Genomic DNA, 8,644 nt, shown 5'->3' with positions numbered 1-8,644 from the left:
TGAGGAGGCTCTGAGAGCGCTGAGAAGTGAGCGGAGGCCCCGCTGCCCCCTTGTGGGCATCCTGGGGCCCGCTCCCCACAGGGCGGTGGGACTGGGCTCGCTCTGCTCTTGGGAGCCCCGGCAGCCTCGGAGGGCGTCAGAGGCCTGTGTGGGAGAGGTCTCTGGTCTGCCCGAGCCTTCCTTGGCCGTGGCCTGCCCTGTCTGTGGTTTGAGTCATACTTGGGTTCCAAAAGGGAAGGGAGACTTGGGTCCGGGGGCCGGGCAGGGAGCAGGTGCTGCCTGGGAGGGGTCTGTGGGATTGTTTTTGAGCTGCGCATGGCTGGACACACAGGGAGGCCAGGAGAGGCCTGGGGTCTGGAACCTGGCCTGGGGAGTGCTGGGGGCTTGGAAGGGGCCTCCCCTTGCTTTCCTGGAGTGAGCGTGGCTGTGTACTTCCTGCACCTGCATGGTCAGCAGAGTATGAGCATGAGAGTGTGTGTGCGTGTGTGTGTGCGTGTGTGTGCATGTGTGTGCGTGTGTGTGCGTGCATGTGTGTGTGCATGTGTGCATGGGTGTGAGAGTGTGTGTGCGCGTGTGTGTGCATGCGTGTGCCTGCACATGCATGTGCACAGGTCAGTGTGTGGCGCGGGGGCGCAGGCCTGCCACAGGATGGCTCCTCTCTGTGGGTCAGGGCCTGTCCTCTGTCCTGCCTGGCCGTACCTCGCTGGCCTGAGAGGGACGCGCTGAGGGCAGAGTGGGCCGGGAACTGGCTCCTCCCGTGCCACTGCACAACTCCCTCGCCAGCCTTGTTCCCGGCAGGCTGCTCCTCTCTCCCTCTGTCTTCCTGGCCGCCCACAGAGCAGCACTGGAAGAACCAGGCGGCGGCCCTGCCCACTCGGGACCTTCCGCCCCACTCCTCCTCCACACGCCCTGGCACAGCGCACACGCTCACACGCCCTCTGGGTGGGAGGCCTCTGTGGTGCCCGAGGCCCCCAGAGGCTCCGGGCAGTGGGCACTCTCCCCTCCCTGGGCCCCAGCCCCTCCCGGTGTTCTGCGGACCCCAGGACGGACGAAGGCGCGGGCTGCTGCGGCGAGCACGGAGTTTATTCAAGGGCTGGGGCAGGGGCGGCTCAGTAGCAGGTGCCATCAGCCTCCGCCATGATCACAGACACGTTGACATGGGTGGGTTTACCCGACTGGCGGTCGATGGTCTTTTGGGTGAAGGCCATGGGCAGGGTCTCGTGGCCCACCATACAGGAGAAGTTGTCCCCCTGCTTCCAGGACGCAGCCGTCACACGCAGCACACTGGTCACGGCGAAGGTGGTGGGGCCCTGCTCGGGCTCCTTCAGGGGACTCCAGGTCAGGTAATCGCTGCTGGGCAGCTCCTGGTTCCCATGCAGCCAGCGCACCAGCACGTCCTCGGGGCTGAAGCCCCGCACCAGGCACGTCAGTGACACCAGCTCGTTCAGGGCCAGCTCCTCCGACGGCGGCGGCAGCAGGTGGACCTGGGGCCGGAAGGTGTTCTCTGGAGGACAGAGAGCTGGGTCAGGGGTCTGAGTCATTCCCTTGCTGGGCACCCTGGGCCTGTCCTGGGCGGCCACCCTCCTTGGCTCCCTCTGTAAAGTGGGGCTGCGGCTGCTGAGCCGGTGAGGGAGGAGGTGGGCTCCAGGCTGAGCCTCGCAGGAGGGGGCGGTGCCCACCTGAGGCTTTGCTGATGGTGGCGGTCAGCGCATTGCTGGACTCAGGATGCGTGGCTGTGCACGTGAAGACCTGCCCGCGGTTCCAGGGCTCGGCACAACCTGGCAGGATGCTGGACACACTGAAACAGCCACAGGAGTCACGCTCAGGGGACTTCTGGATGGCGTCCTTCCCGCCCGAGGGCTGCCAGGTGAAGATGGCCCCTTCCGGGTTCCTCAGGCCACTCAGTGTGCACGTGAGTTTGGCGTCAGAGCCCAAGAGCAGGTCCTCAAGAGCCGGCCGGTGCAGGGACAGGTGGGGTTGGCCACATGTGCATAGGTTCGGCCTTTCATCTGAGAGAAAGGCACTGTCAGGTCAGCACACCCCTCCTGCCCCTTCTCTGTCCCCATCCTTGAGCCTTGGCCTCCTCCTGGCCCATCTGTGGCCACCCCTTGGGGTCTAGCCAGGCAGTCCACTCTCATGGATCCTGGATCTCCCCAAGGGGGGACCTCAGTGGGGAACACAGGTCCAGGTGCTGGATCAGGGCAGGACGGGGACCCCGCTCCAGCGCGCCCTCTGACCTTTGCAGGGCACGGCCACGTCCTGGGTGGGGTTTGAGGTGTGCTGCACGTAGCATGTCAGGGACGTGTCCTCTGGGCACTGGGAGGCTGGCAAGGTCAGCTGGCTGCTCATGGTGTACAGGCCCCCTGTGGCCTGGGCAGGCGGGAAGTTAATGACGGTCACATCCTCTCCACTCTTGCTCCAGGTCACGTTCACAGGCCCCGAAGGGAAGAAGTCCTGAACCAGGCAGCCGAGGATCACTTGGTTATCTGACTCGGCCCGAAGGGCACTCAGCGGGAAGACTCTGGGCTTGGTCATGGGCTCTGGAACACGGGACATGCTGTGAGGTGGCTGGCCCTCAACCCCCCACCTCCAGAGAAATGCTGAGGACAGGACCAGGCCTGCTCCTTTACTCCAGAGACACCTGACTCAGAGGTGGCTTGGGACTGCCTAGGTCACATGGCTTCCATGCTATGAGCCTGGGACTGGAGCCAGCCAAGGCCTCACTGCTTCAGAACCTGACCCTCAGACCAGGCCTGCACAAGGACCCAGCCAGGCCCCAGGCAGGGCCTCTGCACAGACGGCAAGATGTCCTTTCCGAACTTGGCTCCCCAGACCTCACTCCCGCTTTGGGCAGCGGCCTAGCCAAGCTCTCTCCCCTGGGGGTGGGGGGTCAAGACTGGAAGCCCAGGCAGGCACAGAGCTGCCTTGCAGTTGAAGCAAGCCTCACACTTCTCCTGCAGGGTTGCAGGCCCATGACCCACCACGCCACCAACGCCACCTCAGCCCCCAGCGAGCAGCAGAAGACTCCCACGACCCACATGTGTTTCAAGGCCAGAGACCCAAATGCGGAGTGGGGCTTCTGCCTGGACAGGACCAGAACACAGGGATTACACTGCTCACTGGCCATCTGAATTTCAGGGCAATAAGGAAAGGGAGAAGAGTATCCTGGCTGCACCCTGAACTTTATGGCCCCCATGCTCCAAAAAGGGAAGGGACAGTTTGGCTGGACCCAGGGGTTGATCTATACGCAGCCTGTAGACTCCTCGTCAGCTGCACTGAGTCCAGAGAACCTGGACTAGGATGCACCAACTAGCTTCAGGCCAGTCTGGCCCTGCAAAGCCCAGCCTCGTCCCAGCTCAGCCCAGTTAGCTCAGCTCAGCCCAGCCCAGCCTCATTCCAGCTCAACTCAGCTCTGCTCAGCTCAGCCCAGTCTAACCCAGGTTAGCTCAGGTCAGCCCAGTTCAGTCTGGTTCTGCCATCTCAGGTCAGCTATTCTCAGCCCAGCCCAGCCTAGCCCAACCCAGTACACCCCTTCAGGATAGATCAGCTCAGCCTAGTCCAACCTGGCTTAACCCAGCTCAGCCTAGTCCAGCTGGGTTCTGCCACCTCAGCCCTGATCAGCTCAGCTCAGCCCCATAGAGATCAGCGCTGTGCAGTCCAGTTTAGTCAAGCTAATCTAGTAAGCTCGGGCTGGTTCAGCTCATCTTGACCCAGCTCAGCTCAACACAGCCCAGTTCACTCCAGCTCAGCTTTGCGCAGCTTAGTCTAGCTCAGCCCAGATCAGCCCAGTTCAGCCTGGCAAGCTCAGTCTAGCTCAACTCTTCAAAGTCGAGCTCAGCCCACCCAACTTCAGCCCATCCCAGCTCAGCTCAGCCCAGCTCTGCCCAGCCCAACCCAGTTCGGATCAGCTCATCTCAATGCAGCTGAGACCTGTTCAGCCCAACCCAGTACAACTCAGGCTAATTCAGCTCAGCCTAAGCTGGCTCATCTCAGCTAGCCCAGCTCAGTTTGTCTGGCTTAGTTCAGTCTATCACAGTTATGCCCCACTCAGTCCAGCTAAGCCCAGTTTAGCCTATTTGGCCCAGCTTGACCCAGTTCAGTCCAGCTCAACCCAGCCCAACCCAGCTCAGCCCAGCTCAGAGCCCAATCCAGCTCAGCTCAGCTCAGCCCAGCCCAGCCCTGCTCAGCCCAGCCCAGCCCAGCTCAGAGCCCAATCCAGCTCAGCCCTGCTCAGCCCAGCCCAGCCCAGCTCAGAGCCCAATCCAGCTCAGCCCAGCTCAGCCCAGCTCAGCTCAACCTTGCCCAACCCAGCTCAGCCCTGCTCAGCTCAGCCCAGCCCAACTCAGCCCAGCTCAGCCCTGCTCAGCTCAGCCCAGCTCAGAGCCCAATCCAGCTCAGCCCTACTCAGCTCAGCCCAGCTCAGAGCCCAATCCAGCTCAGCCCTGTTCAGTTCAGCTCAGCTCTGCTCAGCTCAGCCCTGCTCAGCTCAGCCCAGCTCTGCCCAGCTCAGTCCAGCCCAGCTCAGCCCAGCTCAGAGCCCAATCCAGCTCAGCCCTGCTCAGCTCAGCCCAGCTCAGCCCAGCTCAGCCCTGCTCAGCTCAGCCCAGCTCAGAGCCCAATCCAGCTCAGCCCTGCTCAGCTCAGTCCAGCTCAGCCCAGCTCAGAGCCCAATCCAGCTCAGCCCTGCTCAGCTCAGCCCAGCTCAGCCCAGCTCAGCCCTGCTCAGCTCAGCCCAGCTCAGAGCCCAATCCAACTCAGCCCTGCTCAGCTCAGTCCAGCTCAGCCCAGCTCAGAGCCCAATCCAGCTCAGCCCTGTTCAGTTCAGCTCAGCTCTGCTCAGCTCAGCCCTGCTCAGCTCAGCCCAGCTCTGCCCAGCTCAGTCCAGCCCAGCTCAGCCCAGCTCAGAGCCCAATCCAGCTCAGCCCTGCTCAGCTCAGCCCAGCTCAGCCCAGCTCAGCCCTGCTCAGCTCAGCCCAGCTCAGAGCCCAATCCAGCTCAGCCCTGCTCAGCTCAGCCCAGCTCAGCCCAGCTCAGCCCTGCTCAGCTCAGCCCAGCTCAGAGCCCAATCCAACTCAGCCCTGCTCAGCTCAGTCCAGCTCAGCCCAGCTCAGAGCCCAATCCAGCTCAGCCCTGTTCAGTTCAGCTCAGCTCTGCTCAGCTCAGCCCTGCTCAGCTCAGCCCAGCTCTGCCCAGCTCAGTCCAGCCCAGCTCAGCCCAGCTCAGAGCCCAATCCAGCTCAGCCCTGCTCAGCTCAGCCCAGCTCAGCCCAGCTCAGCCCTGCTCAGCTCAGCCCAGCTCAGAGCCCAATCCAGCTCAGCCCTGCTCAGCTCAGCCCAGCTCAGCCCAGCTCAGCCCTGCTCAGCTCAGCCCAGCTCAGAGCCCAATCCAGCTCAGCCCTGCTCAGCTCAGTCCAGCTCAGCCCAGCTCAGAGCCCAATCCAGCTCAGCCCTGCTCAGCTCAGCCCAGATCAGCCCAGCTCAGCCCTGCTCAGCTCAGCCCAGCTCAGCCCACCTCAGTCCAGCTCAGCTCAGTCCAGCTCAACCCTGCTCAGCTCAGCCCAGCTCAGTCCAGCCCAGCTCAGCCCAGCTCAGCCCTGCTCAGCTCAGCCCAGCTCAGCCCAGCTCAGAGCCCAATCCAGCTCAGCCCTGCTCAGCTCAGCCCAGCTCAGCCCACCTCAGTCCAGCTCAGCTCAGTCCAGCTCAGCCCTGCTCAGAGCCCAATCCAGCTCAGCCCTGCTCAGCTCAGACCAGTTCAGTCCAGCCCTGCTCAGCCCAGCTCAGCCCAGCTCAGTCCAGCTCAGCTCAGTCCAGCTCAGCCCAGCTCAGAGCCCAATCCAGCTCAGCCCTGCTCAGCTCAGCCCAGCTCAGCCCAGCTCAGAGCCCAATCCATCTCAGCCCTGCTCAGCTCAGCCCAGCTCAGCCCAGCTCAGCCCAGCTCAGTCCAGCTCAGCTCAGTCCAGCTCAGCCCAGCTCAGAGCCCAATCCAGCTCAGCCCTGCTCAGCTCAGCCCAGCTCAGCCCAGCTCAGCCCAGCTCAGCCCTGCTCAGAGCCCAATCCAGCTCAGCCCTGCTCAGCTCAGACCAGTTCAGTCCAGCCCAGCTCAGCCCAGCTCAGCCCAGCTCAGTCCAGCTCAGCTCAGTCCAGCTCAGCCCAGCTCAGAGCCCAATCCAGCTCAGCCCTGCTCAGCTCAGCCCAGCTCAGCCCAGCTCAGAGCCCAATCCAGCTCAGCCCTGCTCTGCTCAGCCCAGCTCAGCCCAGCTCAGAGCCCAATCCATCTCAGCCCTGCTCAGCTCAGCCCAGCTCAGCCCAGCTCAGCCCAGCTCAGTCCAGCTCAGCTCAGTCCAGCTCAGCCCAGCTCAGCCCAGCTCAGAGCCCAATCCAGCTCAGCCCTGTTCAGCTCAGCTCAGTCCAGCCCAGCTCAGCCCAGCTTAGCCCAGAGCCCAGCTCAGCCCTGCTCAGCTCAGCCTAGTTCAGTCCAGCCCAGCTCAACCCAGCCAGCTCAGCTTAGTCTAGCTCAGCCCAGTTCAGCCCAGCCCAGCCTGACCTAACCAGCTCAGCCCAGCTAACTCAGTTCAGCCCAGTCCAGCCCAGCCTAGTTAAGTCCTGCTCAGCTTAACCCAACTCAGCCAGCTCAGCCCAGCCTAGTTAAGTCCTGCTCAGCTTAACCCAACTCAGCCCAACCCAGCAGACAGGTGTGGACCAGCCAGGCCCCTCTCATCCCCTCATGCCTCTCTGCTCAGCTCAGCCTGTAAAACTCTTGTTCTTCCCAGGAGACTTGGATGCATCCCAGTTCTGATCTGAGCTGCCATCTCAGCCTGCAGCCCCCAGCTTCTTCCTACCCATGTCCACACCCTGCTCCGTGGTCCTCTGGCGCCTCCCCCCTCACCTTCGTGGTCTTGAGCCTGTTCTCTGAGCCGTGTTCCTAGGAGCGCCCAGGCCTGGCTTTGCTGTTCCGTGTCTGAGGAGGACAGGAGGCCATGGGGTGTCAGAGCCCCTGCTTAGGGTGCTGGGCCCCCTCCCTAGACGAGCAGGCCCCTCTTGGCCTAGTGGCTTTGGGCTGCAGTCCACCCTCAGAGCGATTGCCTGCCTGCTGCAGGGGGCTGCACTAGGGTCCAGGCCCAGCCTGGAGGGCTGCATGTCCTCAGCAGCCCTGCCCCACTCTGGACCCTCTGCCCAGGGCCGGGGCAGGCTGGGTGCTGAGGGGCCGGTGGGGAGGGGCTGCGTGGCTCTGTCTGGCCCCCGTGGGGTCACTCACCCACTTCCTGCCCCACCTCCGCATCGCGGCCGCTCGTCTCCACGTCATGTCTGGTCTGTGGTCTGGCTGTGGTGGGGACAGGTGTGTGTGGCTCTGTGACCCCAGAGCCACGGTGGGACGAGGGCTCTACATGACCGGCCCAGTGCTGGGAAGGAGGGACCGAGATACACAGAGGCCAGAGGTGCCAGAAGAGGGGCAATGAGGGCCAGTGGGGCTTGAGCCCCATGTGCAGGGTGGCCAGGGGGCTGAAGCCAGGGAGGCCTCTGGGAAGAACTCGGCGCGGTGGGCGTCAGGTGGCGTGGGCCCTGGGGCCGGAGAGCCCGCTCTTCTGGGGGTTTGGTGGGGCTGGAGGCCCTTCATAGGCAGGGTCTTGGGAAGTGGGGGTAAATGGAAGGTCCTCTGGCTGTGCGGTCATTTGGGGGAGCGGGAGGTGGTGGGGAGGCGCTTGGCGTCCTGGGAGGAGAGCCTGGCCTGGTTCGAGGTTTCTGCCGACCCGGGAGCTTGTGGCTGTCTGTGGGGGACACTGGCTGCCTGTCTCAGTGGCTTTGGCGGCTGTCACAGAGACCCCACCGATGAGGCAGCTTCCTCAACACAGTCACTTGTTGCAGTTCTGGTGGCTAAAGGTCCACCATCAATGGTCATCCTGAGGGCGGCTTCCTGGCTCATGGACGGCCATCCTGTTGGGTCCCCTGGTTGGCGTCACCGTGTTGATCCAGTCACCTCCCAGAGACCCCCCCAGCCCCTTCCCTTTGAGCTCAGGGCTTCTCCAGCTGGAGTCACTGGAGACCCTGCAGAGATCTCGGGGAAGGAGTGCAGCCCACACCCGGGGGCCTGTCAGGGCCAGGAGGACCGGGTTGAGGCCACCAGGAGGGTGCACAGGGGTTGGAAGCACCCGTGGTGCTAGACCAGCAACGAGGTGGCGTCACCCAGCTCCCACAGAAGGGTCTCTGTGGGTCCTGGCGCTCTGGCAGCGCTGGGCGTGGCTGAGTCTGTCACATTCTCCCAGGTGACCCACGTGTCCTTCCCTGGCCCCATTGTCAGGATCTGGCACGGTGCCAGCCTTCGTTTTCAGCATCTTCATCTCCAGGGAATGTGGGTGCTGGGTGTTGGCTCTGCCTTCGCCCTCTCTGTGACTGGTTTCCTCTTCTGTCTCTTGAAAGGACACTTGTCACTGGATTCAGGGCCCACTGACCCTGATGGCATCTGTAGAGGCCCTTCTTCCAACTAAGCAAGACATGGGGTCGAGGACCTGAGTGTGCCTCTTGCGGGCCACCACCCAGCCCCCGTGGGAGCCAGGGAGAGAGGAAAGAGGAGGGGCCCGGCGAGGTGTCCTCTTGTCTCAGGAGTCAGGGACTTGGGCTCTGGAGCGGGGCCTGGGTGGTGGGCTCCC

General features: G+C 63.4%; 1 gene segment (V, D, J or C); it reads right to left on the bottom strand.

Moving 5' to 3' along the window:
• Positions 1 to 1,065: 1,065 nt before the first annotated feature.
• The window catches only part of LOC306653293 (immunoglobulin alpha-2 heavy chain-like), a 460,569-nt gene continuing 452,990 nt past the window's right edge, over positions 1,066 to 8,644 (bottom strand). The window contains exons 4-6 of the C gene segment in view: positions 2,238 to 2,540; positions 1,680 to 2,009; positions 1,066 to 1,504 (exon numbers count right to left, since the gene is read on the bottom strand).

Source organism: Sciurus vulgaris (assembly GCF_902686455.1).
Source record: "Sciurus vulgaris genome assembly, chromosome: 2".
Lineage (NCBI taxonomy): Eukaryota > Metazoa > Chordata > Mammalia > Rodentia > Sciuridae > Sciurus > Sciurus vulgaris.
The sequence above is the reverse complement of the archived record's forward strand: the minus strand, read 5'-3'. Positions and strand labels throughout refer to the sequence as shown.